Source organism: Phyllobates terribilis, unplaced genomic scaffold (assembly GCF_046119375.1).
Source record: "Phyllobates terribilis strain yellow unplaced genomic scaffold, ASM4611937v1 Scaffold_1__5_contigs__length_1240528914, whole genome shotgun sequence".
NCBI lineage: Eukaryota > Metazoa > Chordata > Amphibia > Anura > Dendrobatidae > Phyllobates > Phyllobates terribilis.
In genome coordinates this window covers 326,672,900-326,687,739 of record NW_027362761.1, presented here as the reverse complement: position 1 = coordinate 326,687,739, position 14,840 = coordinate 326,672,900, and the positions used below count along the sequence as shown (strand labels likewise).

The following is a 14,840-nucleotide window of genomic DNA, read 5'->3' as shown; positions in this document are numbered from 1 at the left end:
AACCACTGTTGGTAGACAGTAACTTCTGCATGCTGTAAACACCCAACAAGATCTGCTGTTTTGGAGAAGCTTTGTCCCAATTGATTAGCTATCACAAATTGCACTTTGCCAAAGTCGCTCAGATCCTTACCATTTTCTCATGCCATTGTTGTTCACTTCACCTGTTTTTATTTTTATGACTTATTTTAGGTCAGCTGTACGCAGCATGAAAAAGTAAAGATAAAAACCATATAGGAATGGTCTTTTTTGCCTTTGCCTCTGAAATTAAATTAATAAAAATTAAACTGCAACTTGTCCTGCAAAAAAACAAGATACATTATTGCGGCATATTGATGAAAATATAACAAAGTTATTAGTTTCAGAATGGTAAGATGAAAAATCCTTAAAGAGGTTGTCCACTAGTTTTTCATTGATGACCTATCCCTAGGATAGGTCGTCAGTGTCTGATCGGCCGGGGTCCGGCACCCCCACCGATCAGCTCTTACCGGTGGCGGCGGGCGGCCGGAAGTACTCACTTGCGGAGCTGGCTGTCTTCTTGTAGTGTCTGCTGCAGGGTGCTACATATCCGTCTCCTATTGATTTGAATAGGAGGCGGATGTGCAGTACCTTGCAGCGGCCACTACCAGAAGACGGCCAGCTCCTCAAGTGAGTACTTTCTGCTGGCGGCTGCAGCTGCCAACAACAATAACAGCTGTTTGGCGGGGGTGACGGGTGTCGGACTCCAGCCGATCAGACATTGATGATCTATTGTAAGGATAGGTCATCAGTGAAAAAGTAATGGAAAACCTCTTTAAAGGGTTTTACTATGTTATTTAAACACTGGTCCACATCCACCAATACTGATAGAATAAAATTATCTATACTCACACAATCATCACAATTGAGTCAACCATTGGCTGCAGCGGCACATGAGGTGCAATACCAGTCAGATGTTTGGACACACCTGTTCATGCAGTGGTTTTCCTTCTTATCGTAGTGTGCACATTTTATGTTCGAAGTGAAAGCAACAAAACCTCAGAGGAACACATATGGAAACAAGGAGTAAAGAGGCATATGTTAAACAAACCAGAATTTGTATTAAACCTTGGATTCCTCAAAGTACCCCCTTTTACTGCTATGACATCTTTATATTCCATTGGCATTCTCTCAAGCAGCTTTATTAAGTAGTCACCTGGAATGGCTTCCAATTAACATGTATGCATCATCAAGAGTTGATTTGTAGATTGACATCCTTTCAGAAAGTGTTTGCAACCATCAGGTGTGTTTTGCAGAGGCAGCATTGATACACAGTTCCCTATAGTGCTGATCTCTATTCCACAACTGTTCTAAAACGGATTATAACAAGAACCACTTCAATAAGTAAAAAGAACAGTCCATCATTTAAGACAAGAAGGTCAGTCTAAATAATGGCTAGAACCTTGAAGTTATCATCAAGTGCTATCATGGAAACCATCAGTCACTATGATGAAATGTTTTGGCTCTCATGAGGATCGACACAATAAGAATTACCTCTGCTGCAGAGAATAAGTTCATCAAGGTTACCAGCCTCAGAAAACACAAATTGACAACACCTCAGATAACAGTCTTCATAAATGATTCACAGATATCAAGTAGCAGACACACCTCAATATTAAATTAACTGTCCAAAAAAAAGACTATGAGAAGCAGACCATTATGGACAAATTGCTGCAAAGAAGCCACCACTGAGGACTGCAAACAAGAAGAGACTTGTTTCTGCCAAGCAACACAAGGACTGGACATTAGATCAGAGGAAATCTGTACTGTGGTCTGATGAATTAAAATTTGAGATTTTTTATCTCAAACGCCGTGTCTTTGGAAGATGCAAAAAACGTGAGGTGTTGCTTCTATATATATAGTGCCTAATGTGAAACATAGAGGGGGAAGTGTAATTATGTGAGGATGTTATGCTGTTGACATTGTTGGTGATTTATCCTAAATACAAGGCACGCTTACCAAGCATTCCTACCACAGAATTCTGCAACAACTTGCCATGCCATCTGGTTTACACCTAGTGGGACCATCATTTGTGTTGCAAAAAGCACACCTCCTGTGTATGTAAGGGATATGTAACCAAGAAGAAGAAGGGTGATAGAGTGCTGTGTCAGATGACATGGCCGCCACACACACCTGACCTCAACGTAATTGAGATGGTTTGGGATGAGTTAACAGTAGAGTGAAAACAAAGCAGCCAATAAATGCTCAGCATCTCTGGGAATGCCTTCAAAAGTGTTAGAAGCTATTCTAGATGACTATCTGATGAAGCTGTTTGAGAGAATGCCAAGGATGTGTCGGAAGCTGTCTTCCGAATAAAGGGGGAACTTTGATTGTAAGGTTTACATTTATATTTTTCTAAGGTTCACATTTAACACATATTCACATGTGTCTCTGTACTCTTGGTTTCTATATCTGTTCTTTTGTGGTTTTACAACTTTTAGTCTGACTCTACAATGTCCACATTCCAATAAGAAGAAGGAAAACCAATGCATGAACAAGTGTGTGAAAACTTTTGGCTAGTTGTGAATAGGGAACTTTATCGCTGAAGCCAGGTACAGAACAAGAATTACACTGAAAGGCCAGTGCTTTGTCATACAATGTCAGACCAGATGCTTGACCTAAAAGTCTATCTTTGACTGTGACTTTTATATAGTTTGTTAGCCATCTTTTTCTACCTCTAGTTACACTAAGTAGGTAAGGAAATACTTTTTCTTGTTGGTAAGTCATACTTTCAAACTTCTGATCTACTTACTCTCCCCCCATATTTAAAATCCCCAGTGAGTTTTTCGGCTCTTGCACATCTTTAAAACTGTGCACCCTAAACCATTATATAAATTGTACTTAGTACATTGTTTTCAATATGCTAGATTTAGTACAGTGGGGATTAAAAGTATTTAGTCAGCCACCAATTGTGCAAATTTCTTTCCAAATCAGACAATGTGATTTCAGGATTTGTTTTCTCATTTTGTCTCCCATAGTTGAGGTCTATCTATGATGTCAATTACAGGCCTCTCTCATCTTTTTAAGTGGGAGAACTTGCACAATTGGTGGCTGACTAAATACTTTTTTCCACACTGTATAAGTAAATTAAGAGAGGGTCTTATGTCTACGTCCCAATGTAGCATCTCCATTGTTGACCTCCCGCGGTGGAGATGCCACAGCAGTAAAGGAAGTAGCGGGGAAGCCTCACTTTTCACCCTTTGCAATGCAAAGGTTGAAATTCGCAGTGGCAGCTGCAACATAAGTTGACATGCTTCAAATCTCAAACTTGCAGTTCCTTTCAATTTACGCTGTGGATTTCTTAAAATCTCATGTATCACGCTGGCACTATAAAAAGCATCAGATTTTCTGCCAGGGGATATTTACTTGAATACTGTTTGATGACCACTTGTTTAAAATGTTACACCTACAGTGCATTCTGAAAGTATTTGGCCCCCTTGAACTTTTCTACCTTTTGCCACATTTCTGGCTTCAAACATAAAGATATAAAATTCTAATTTTTTGGGAAGAATCAACAACAAGTGTGACACAGTCGTGAAGTGGAACGAAATTTATTGAGTATTTTAAACTTTTTTAACAAATTAAAAACTGAAAAGTGGGGCGTGCAATATTATTCGGCCCCTTTACTTTCAGTGCAGCAAAATCACCCCAGAAGTTCAGTGAGGATCTCTGGATGATCCAATGTTGTCCTAAATGACTAGTAATGATAAATAGAATCCACCTGTGTGTAATCAACTCTCCGTATAAATGCACCTGCTCTGTGATAGTCTCAGGGTTCTGTTTCAAGTGCAGAGAGCATCATGAAGACCAAGGAACACACCAGGCAGGTCCGAGATACTGTTGTGGCGAAGTTTAAAGCTGGATTTGGATGCAAAAAGATTTCCCAAGTTTTAAACATCTCAAGGAGCACTGTGCAAGTGATCATATTGAAATGGAAGGAGTATCAGACCACTACATATCTACCAAGACCCGGCCGTCCCTCTAAACTTTCATCTCGAACAAGAAGACTGATCAGAGATGCAGCCAAAAGGCCCATGATCACTCTGGATGAACAGCCGAGATCTACAGCTGAGGTGGGAGAGTCTGTCCATAGGACAACAATCAGTCGTACACCGCACAAATCTGGCCTTTATGGAAGAGTGGAAAGAAGAAAGCCATTTCTCAAAGATATCCTTAAAAGTCTCGTTTGAAGTTTGTCACAAGCCACCTGGGAGACACACCAAACATGTGGAATAAGGTGCTCTGGTCAGATGAAACCAAAATCGAACTTTTTGGCCAGAATGCAAAACGATATGTTTGGCGTAAAAGCAACACAGCTCATCACCCTCAAAACACCATCCCCACTGTCAAACATGGTGGTGGCAGCATCATGGTTTGGGCCTGCCTTTCTTCAGCAGGGACAGGGAAGATGGTTAAAATTGATGGGAAGATGGATGGAGCCAAATACAGGACCATTCTGAAAGAAAGCCTGTTGGAGTCTGAAAAAGACCTGAGACTGGGACGGAGATTTATCTTCCAACAAGACAATAATCCCAAACATAAAGCAAAATCTACAATGTAATGGTTCAAAAATAAATGTATCCAGGTGTTAGAATGGCCAAGTCAAAGTCCAGACCTGAATCCAATCGAGAATCTGTGGAAAGAGCTGAAAACTGCTGTTCACAAACGCTCTCCATCCAACCTCACTGAGCTCGAGCTGTTTTGCAAGGAAGAATGGGCAAGAATTTCAGCTTCACGATGCGCAAAACTGATAGAGACATACCCCAAGCGACTTGCAGTTGTAATCGCAGCGAAAGGTGGCGCTACAAAGTATCAACTCAAGGGGGCCGAATAATATTGCACGCCCCACTTTTCAGTTTGTAATTTGTTAAAAAAATTTAAGATATCCAATAAATTTCGTTCCACTTCACGATTGTGTCCCACTTGTTGTTGATTCTTCCCAAAAAAATTTGAATTTTATATCTTCATGTTTGAAGCCAGAAATGTGGCAAAAGGTAGAAAAGTTCAAGGAGGCCAAATACTTTCACAATGCACTGTAGACTGTGATATGGCTATACAATTTCCAGGCTTAAAGCCTATGGCTCTGTTGACACTGTCGTCATAAGCGTCGTTCAGAGACTGTTGGCATTTTTGTATAACCCTACCATAAATAAGTATGCCAAAAAATATATAACCAAAGAATGAAAAGACTACCAGAGTATACCAATGGGAAAGATAGCACAAAAATACTCCAGTAAAAAACATTAATGTCAATTTGATCATTAATTATGTTTATTTATTGATGCAAATTTTTTTTTTAAAAAATCATATAACAAAGACAAATTAAAAATGGAAGTAGGTAAGAGGAACAAAATGACACCAGGAAAGACAACATATTGTAAATAGAGAATATGATGCAAAGATGAAAAGGTAGTAAAAAAAATTAATCACTTTGACAAAATCAAATTAATCATACCAGGACAAAAATGCAATAAATGTTAAATATTAAATAAATATAATACAAATATATGTGCTAAAATAATACATAGGTAGGGGTAATATTCATAAATTGATTATGATTTATAGAAATATAGTTATGCCTAATATATGATTTTGAGTCAAAATGAAATGTAAGTGCAAAGAGTTGTATAATGCACAAATAGGTGTAATATCATGAGTCCCTGATATAGATTGAAAAACCTGTAAAAAATAATCAAGACTATTGATCTAGACCTGTGGTCATGTTGAATGGCTACTTCCTGCTCCGCCGCCCCGCACCCCAACACGTGTTTCGCAAGTTGCTTCCTCAGGGAGTGACTACTGTTGGCAGTTTCAACTGCAAGATTAGTGCAGCATGCATTGCTCCTCTTCCTGTCCTGAAACCATTTTGGAAGCGGACTGACCACAATATAAGTAAATTGGATCCGTCAGGCAATAGGAGTATATGTTATATGACGTATTTAGCAGGGTATTGTGAATACAGCATCCGAAAAAAAACCAGGACAGAAAATATGATGAGACTTTCCCTGTAGTACAGCGTTTGCCTTTGAACCTGTATCTTAGAAGTAATATCGTTAAAGAAGCACTTCCAATATTTTTTGTACTAGCTAAACCTCGGTAAATGTGTGTGATGTAGGGTAAGTGTATTAATATACTGACATGATTGCCATGTTCTCTGGTTTCCAGCGCTGCTAAAGTCGTCTCACTCACGTGACCTCTATTCCGACTTGCTGGATCACACTGTGGTCTATGTTTGAACTGGAAGTTGGCTTTACCATGTAATCTTATGGAGTGTCGGAACAAGGCTCCATAGGCTTAAGTTGTAAAAATGACTTCTGTCTCACACATAAACCCCAGTGTGAGTCTGCAAGTTGGAAAAGAAGTCACATGAGTGAGAAGCTTATCAGAGCAGCGCTGGAAACCGAGGAAGAAGGCAATCGGTGAGTGTATTAACCCCTTTACCCCCGAAGGTGGTTTGCACGTTAATGACCAGGCCAATTTTTACAATTCTGACCACTGTCACTTTATGAGGTAATTACTCTGGAACGCTTCAACGGATCCCGCTGATTCTGAGATTGTTTTTTTTGGGACATATTGTACTTCATGATAGTGGTAAAATTTCTTCAATATGACTTGCGTTTATTTATGAAAAAAATTGGAAATTTGGCAAAATTTCGCAAATTTTCAAACTTTGAATTTTCATGCCCTTAAATCATATGTCACACAAAATAGTTAATAAATAACATTTCCCACATGTCTACTTTACATCAGCACAATTTTGGAACCCAATTTTTTTTTGTTAGGAAGTTATAAGGTTTAAAAGTTGACCATTTATTTCTCATTTTTCCAACAAAATTTACAAAACCATTTTTTTAGGGACAACCTCACATTTGAAGCGACTTTGAGGGGCCTTTATGACAGAAAATACCCCAAAGTGACACCATTCTAAAAACTGCACCCCTCAAGGTGTTCAAAACCACATTCAAGAAGTTTATTAACCCTTCAGGTGCTTCACAGGAATTTTTAGAATATGGAAGAAAAAATGAACATTTAACTTTTTTCACAAAAATGTTACTTTAGACCTAATTTTTTTTATTTTTAAAAAATGGACCCCAAAATTTGTTGTGCAGTTTCTCTTGTGCACGCCGATACCCCATATTTGGGGGAAAACCACTGTTTGGGCGCACGGCAGGGTTCGGAAGGGAAGGAGCGCTATTTGACTTTGAATGTAAAATTTGTTTGAATAATTAGCGGACGCGATGTTGCATTTGGGGAACCCCTGATGTGCCTAAACAGTGGAAACCCCCCACAAGTGACACCATTTTAGAAATTAGTCCCCTCAAGGAACTTCTCTAGATGTGTGGTGAGCACCTTGAACCCCCAGGTGCTTCACAGAAGTTTATAACGTAGAGCCGTGAAAATAAAAAACTCAAACTTTTTCCACAAAAATGATCTTTTAGCCCCAAATTTTTTATTTTCACAACAGTAAGAGGAGAAAATTGACGCCAATAACTGTTGTGCATTTTCCTGAGTACGCCAATACCCCATATGTGGGGAAAATACACTGTTTGGGCGCACGGCAGAGTTCAGAAGGGAAGGAGCACTGTGTGACTTTTTAAACGCTAAATTGGCTGGAATCGAGAGCGGACGCCATGTCGCGTTTGGGGAGCCCCTGATGTGCCTAAACAGTGGAAACCCCCAACAAGTGACCCCATTTTGGAAACTAGACTCCTCAAGGATTTTATCAAGGGGTATAGTAAACATTTTGAACCCAGAGGTACGACACAGAATTTGATAACATTAGGTCATCATATTGAATAAGTTGTCATTAGTCTTGAGTGCAAGTGCTTTCTACTTGAGTTTGCATCGGGTACTCAGGTATGCACCATGTATGTATTACGGGTGCTCTAGTGACATGCTCGAGTCCCCGCCTGCATGTTTCACGGTAGTTAGACACCCAAAAAAAACATGCGGGGATCGCTCATGCATGGCAGGCAGTCCCCGCGAGGTTTTTTTTGGCTGTATCACAGCCGCGAAACATATAAAGCGGAGACTCGAGCATGTCACTCGAGCACCCGCGATACTCGGTGCATACCCGAGCACCCAATGCAAACTCAAGTAGCGAGCACTTGCTCTCAAGACTAATGACAGCTTATTCAATATGATGACCTAATGTTATCAAATTCTGTGTCGTCTATGTCACCATGTCGTCATCATTTTTTTTTTTACTTTTGAAAAAATCCCAAACCTTAATACTACCCCAACCCTAGCACAACCCCTACCCTAGCACAACAGTAACACTAGCACAACCTTAACCCTAGCACAACCCCAACCCTAACCCTAGCACAACTCTAACACAACCCTAACAACCACAACCCTAGAGTTTATTTTTTACGCCGTTCCTCGTGCGGTATAAGTGATTAGATGACTTTATTCTTCTTATCGGTGCGATTACAGCGATACCAGATTCATATCGGGTTTTTATGTTTGACAGCTGTCACACACTAAAAGACACCTTTTTTTTGCAAAGACTAGTTTTTGCAATCATTTTTCCATATTTCGGCCGACAACAGTCATGTAAGGGCTTGTTTTTTGCAGGACGAGTTGACGTTTTTATTGGTACCATTTTCGGAAAAATGACATTTTTTGATCGCTTTCTATTCTGGTTTTTGGGAGGCAGAATAAACAAAAACTAACAATTCAGGAATTGTTTTTTTTTTTATGCCGTTCCGCTTGTGGTAAAATTCATAAGGCAGCGTTATTCTTCGGGTCAGTACGTTTACAGCGATACCACATTTATATAGTTTTTTTAAGTTTTGGTGCTTTCACACAATAAAAACTATTATATAGAAAAAATATTTTTTGTATCTCTTTATTCTGAGAGCTATAACTATTTCCTTTTTTGCCTGATGGAGTTGTATGGCGGCTTGTTTTTTTGCGGGACGAGATGACGTTTTCAGCGGTACCATTTTTATTTACATTAGTCTTTTTGATTGCGTGTTATTCCATTTTTTGTTTGGCGGTATGATGATAAAGCATCTTTTTTTGCTTTGTTTTTTTATTTTATTTTTTTTACCGTGTTCACTAAAGGGGTTAACTAATGGGACAGTTTTATAGGTCTGGTCGTTCCGGACGTGGCGATACTAAATATGTGTACTTTTATTGGTTTGTTTTTTTTCATAATAATATTTATTTATGGGTACAATATATTTTTATTTTTTTGGATTAGATTTTAATTTTTTTAAAAAATATTAAAAAATATTTTTCAAGGACTTTGATATTAATAAACTATGTTTAGGAAAGGATCAATAGCTAACCTGAATGGCACAAAAACTTTTACTTGTAACATTAACATATAAAGGGAAAAAAAGAAAAACATAATTGAATAACTTATTGCTCAGCTGTTGCTTAAAGAGGGCCTGTCACCAGATTTCAAATACAAACTGCATACATTATTAAACCTTCGTCAGGCTGCACAATTTTACAAAAATATCTCGACCCCTTATCTCGGAAGGGGGTGGAGATATTTTATTGAAATTTGGCCAATATATTCTGGACCAAAACTGCAGAGATGTCATGAAATTTCAGCCCTCTACGGCTTTTCGAAAAAAAAAGTTATTGCAATTTTAAAACGGAATAGTTACAATTGTACCTTTTCAGCCGGACGAAGGTTAAATAGATACAGTTAGGTCAAGAAATATTTTGACAGTGACAAAAGTTTTGGCATTTTAGCTGTTTATCAAAACATATTCACGATATAGTTATTAAATCAATACAATTCAAAATTGCTCAGCTTTAATTTGAGGGTATTCACATACTAATTTGAGTAAGGGTTTAGGAATTACATCTCTGTAATGTTAAAAAATGTAACTGCATCTTTTTTAAGGCACCAAAAGTAATTGGACAATTACTTCAAAAACTCTTTAATGGGCAGCAATGGGCTAGTCCCTCATTAATCCATCATCAATTCAGCAGATAAAAGGTCTGGAGCTGATTTCAGGTGTGGTATTTGCATTTGGCAGCTGTTGCTGTGAACCCACAATATGTGGTCAAAGATGCTCTCACTGGAAGAGAAACAGACCATCATTAGACTGAAAAAAAAAAAAAGGAAATCCATTAGGGAGATAGCAGAAATGTTAGGAGTGGCCAAATTTCTTACATTCTGCAAAAAAAAGAGCGCACACGTGAGCTTGGGAACTTAACAAAGGCCTGGACGCCCACAGACCCACCCGATTGAAGACTACTCTCCAGCAAGTAGGTGTTTCAGTATCCAAGTCTACCATAAAGAGAAGACTTAATGAGAGCAAATACAGAGGGCTAGCACAAGGTGCAAACCGTTATTCTTCCTTAAAAATAAAAAGGCCAGATTAGATTTTTGCCAAAAGACATCTAAAGAAGACAGCCCAGTTCTGGAAAAACATTCTTTGAACAGATGAAACTAAGATCAACCTGTACCAGAATGATAAAAAGAAAATATGGAGATGGTTTGGAACGGCTCATGATCCAAAGCACAGCACAACTCCGTAAAACATGGTGGAGGCAATGTGATGGCTTCCAATGGCACTGGGTTACTAGTGATGATGTGACTGAGGACAGAAGCAGCCGAATGAATTCTGAAGTGCACAGGGTGACACTTTCTGCTCAGATTCCACCAAATGCAGCAAGGCTGATTGGATGCTGCTTCATAGTACAGATGGACAATGACCCAAAACATATTGCGAAAGAAACCCAAGAGTTTAAGGCAAAGAAGTGGAATATTCTGCAATGGCTGAGTGAGTCACTAGATCTCAACCCCATTGAGCATGCATTTCACATGCTAAAGACAAAACTTAAGGCAGAAAGATCCACAAATAAGCAACATCTAAAGTCAGCTGCAGCTGGAAAAGCATCACAGAGGAAACCCAGCGTTTGGTGACGTCCATGGCTTCCAGACTTCAGGCAGTCATTGCCTGCAAAGAACTCTCTATAAAGTATTAAAAATGAACATTTTATTTATGATAAAGTTGATTTTGTCCAATTACTTGTGAGCCTCGAAATGAGGAGGCTTTGTCGAAAAATTGTTCCAATTCTTAAACAATTCACAGGATATTTTTGTTCAACCCCTTTAATTAAAGCTGAATTAAATTAAAGCTGAAAGTCTACACTTCAATTCTATTGCAGTTGTTTCATGTTAAATAAAAAATAGCAGCATGCAGAGCCCACATCACGAAGATTCGGTGTCACGTAGTGACAAGGGACTGTGTGGGCACTCACCTGATCCCTTGAACTAGGGGCGCCCTAGTCAATCCCTGTCTCCCGGATTGCTCCTGAAGGTGGAGACGCTGGGTTCTCGTACCTCTCCATGCTCCTAACTTACCCTTATCTGATCCTTGATGCAAACAACACCATCTGTAAAAATGCTGAAGTTAAAAAGAGGATGGCTTCTACCAATGGATTAATGATTCAAAACACACGTCAAAATCCACAGTAGCAAGCTGAAGGTTTTATAATGCTCCTCACAGTCCCCTGATCTGAACATCATTGAAAATCTGTGTCTAGACCTCAAAATGGCAGTGCTTGCAAGACGACTCGGGAATCTCACAGAACTGAAAGAATTTTCCAAGGAAGAATGGATGAAAATCCCTCAAATAAGAATTGAAAGACTCTTGGCTGGATACAAAAAGTGTTTACAAGCTGTGATACTTGCAAAAGGGAGTGCTACTAGGTACTAACCATGCAGGGTGCCCAAACTTTTGCATCAGCCCATTTTCTTTTTTGTAATTTTCAAAATGTAAAAAATGGCAATATATATTTTTTAGTCTAAAAATCAAAGGAAATGTGTCATCTTTAACTTTAGCTCTTTTAGAAATTTTTCATCTTCAACTTGCTTAACTTTTACATGCCACTGTATATCACGCTTATATAACACATCACTTATATACATGTATAGCACAGCTATTTAACACTTATGTTGCTATTACAGTCACAGTAACATTGTGACAAAGTATATTCCGGGGTTTATTATCAGTATGATGAGGTGAGAACCTGTTTTGGGGAAAACTGAACAGCATCTACAGTAGGGCTTGAAAGTTTGTGAACCCTTCAGAATTTTTCATATTTCTGCATAAATTTGACCTAAAACCAGATCAGATTTTCACACAATGTCATTTTGTTTTGTGAGGAAATCATTTAATATTACATGTCTGTGACTGGCAGAAGTATGTGAACCTTTAAGATCAGCAGATAATTTGAAGGTGAAATTAGAGTCTAGTATTTTAAATCAATGGGATGACAATCAGGTGTGAGTGGGCGACCTGTTTATATTTTACCCCTTCACGACATATGACGTAAACCTGTCATATGCCTTGTCCCTGACTTTGATGCGGTCTCCGTAACTTTAACAGCCATGGATGTGTAGCTGCTACAGGGGTATTGCACCTCAGACCAGAGGTGTGATATTCCACTCCCGGGTAAGGATGGAGTGTGGACCAGGACTCGTTTAGCTGCATGCACCACACACACCCCATTTCCGAGGGACAGCTCAACGGTGCTCCCACAGAAGTGCAGGTGACGCACCCCTGGGCCTGTGTCGCGCAGCGTTGCGCACGCGGGAGCTTACCCGGAGCCGGATCTGTTGAGGGTTGTAGTCTCGTGGCGGTGACCCGGTCCGTGCCCAGGGAGTCAGACTAAGTGGCGCTGTATTAGCGGTAGATGTTGGACGACTACGCCACCCGTTGAATGCAGCGAAGGAGCTGCCGCTGCAGGGCAGACCGCTGAGGCCGGTGGTAGGATTGTGCAGCGTGATAGTATAACCCCCAACGGGAGGGGTATGGCCTCAGGGCAGCCGACGTGGATGATGGGGGTAGCAGGAACCACTCAGAGACGGTACGGTGTAGTTCAGGGTCTTTACTGGTGACAACGATAGACCCTCCCGGAGTACTGGCTAGCGATTGGGGCCTGGTCAGTCCTTGAGCAGATGGGATCTCCCCTGGCCAGGCGGAGTTGTAGGCCTCCCAAACTAACTGTACTCTTCTGGCTACCTTGCTAGAGGCGGGTATAAGTAGCCCACGTCCCTGAGTGTACCGTGTGGTGCTCACCCGTATGGCCGGTGACTCGGGGCCTTCTAGTAGCTTCCGCTCCACGATGGCGGTGCTGGTCCCATGCGTGTGACCGTGCCTTCGGGTTTCTTGGCCAGAGGACCTGAAATCCCCTGCCTGATGGATTCTGCTGCTGGGTAGGAGTTAGTCCCCACAGCCTCGGACTCCGGGTCCGGTAAGAAATCTTCTCAGTCAGGGCGAGCTCTGCAGCTGCCAGCCCCTGACTCCTTGTAACACTGCTCCCACAGAGCTCCTGTTGTTTCTTCCCATAGCTGCTTCTCTTCTCTGTCTCTACTTCTGGCATGGCCCAGGAGCTGGGCCCAGCCGGAGCCACAGCTCCCTGTCAGCCCTCCTGGCTGAACTCTCCCTCTGAACTCTCTAACCCTGCCTCAGCCCCAGGTTTATATAGGGGAAGTTCTTCCCCTCCCAGGACTGGGCAGGAGGTGTGGCATGCATAGGATTCCTGACCAAGAGACCTCCCACCTGCTCTCAGACATAACATTGCCGTTACTGTGGAAACCAGACCCCTGGGGTGCCACACAGGCACGACAGCTTCTGTCCCTGGCTGGAGTGGGGCGGGGAAAGGAATACCCAGTGGTGTAGGAGCAGATAGGGGTGGGTCTCTGGGCATAGATAGGAGCCCATTGGTTGCTAGTCACCTGGGCTCGGGTGTCAGAAGGAGGTATAAAAGGTGGGCACCATCTTAGAACAGGGTTCAGTCCAGTTCAGTTCAGTGGAGACAGTCTGAGGAGAAGACAGGAAGCAGAGCCCCTGCATGGGCTCTGCTCTGCAGGCAGGCCTTGTCAGGAGGCTGGAGCCTGAGAGAGAGAGAGGAGGAGGAACAGAAAGGAAAGTAAGAAAGGAACTGGAACAGAGGAGAAAGGAAGCAAGGAACACAGAGAAAGGCCCAGAGACACGAAGGCAGAAGGAACCCCATATGCCCAGAGGAGATACTGGGTGAAGGGTTGGCAGAATAGGGTACCGGAACCCAAATTGGTGGAGGCGACTAATCCTCAGCCAAAACCGGAGGTTGTGACCACATCTTGGTGCGACCCCTCACTACATCCACCAGAAAGGCATACCGCATAGGGTCAGGGAAACCGGGAGAGGTTTCGCCAACAGAAGGCCCGAGGAAGCTGGACAAAGGTGGGTCACTGGTGGGGACGGCCAGTAGAAAGGAAGAGAGGGGAGCTTTGAACCACGCTCTGGAAATGCCTGGAAGTTGACCGAGTCCCTCACCTGGTGGACACAGCACGGCTTGGGCAGTCATCGCCTGCAGCATTGACCTGAATAACAACCGTGAGTAAAGCTTTGGAAACTGCAATTACAAGTCTCTGTGTTTCATCGCCGCACCAGCACCATCAGTACTGGGACACTCACACCATCACTACCACCATCTTCCACATTAGCTGCCCTGAGGCAATACTCCTCCCGTGGGGAGTTATCCCATACTCAGCTGCGCAACCAACATCAGCCTCAGCGGTCGGCAGCGCAGCGGCGGTCCCCACTGACCGCAATCCACGGGATGCGTAGTCGGACATTTGCTATACATAAAGACTGCCACTGGTTTGACCACCCTGGGCACGGACCGGGTCAGCGCCACGGAGACTACAACCCCCAGCGATCCGGCTCCGGGTATTCCCCCTGCACAGCAGCAGCAGCACAGGCCCAGGGGGCGCGTCAGGTGGATTGGAGCGCCAGCCGCTTTTATTAACCAGTTAAATCCCGCTGTCAATCTTTGAGAGCTGGATTTAACACGTGCTGGCCAGA

At 41.9% G+C, this 14,840-nt stretch overlaps 1 protein-coding gene across 9 annotated transcripts in view; it reads left to right on the top strand.

The window, feature by feature from the left end:
• The window catches only part of LOC141259682 (E1A-binding protein p400-like), a 139,242-nt gene that overhangs the window by 17,100 nt on the left and 107,302 nt on the right, over positions 1 to 14,840 (top strand). The gene's annotated exons all lie outside the window — the stretch shown is intronic.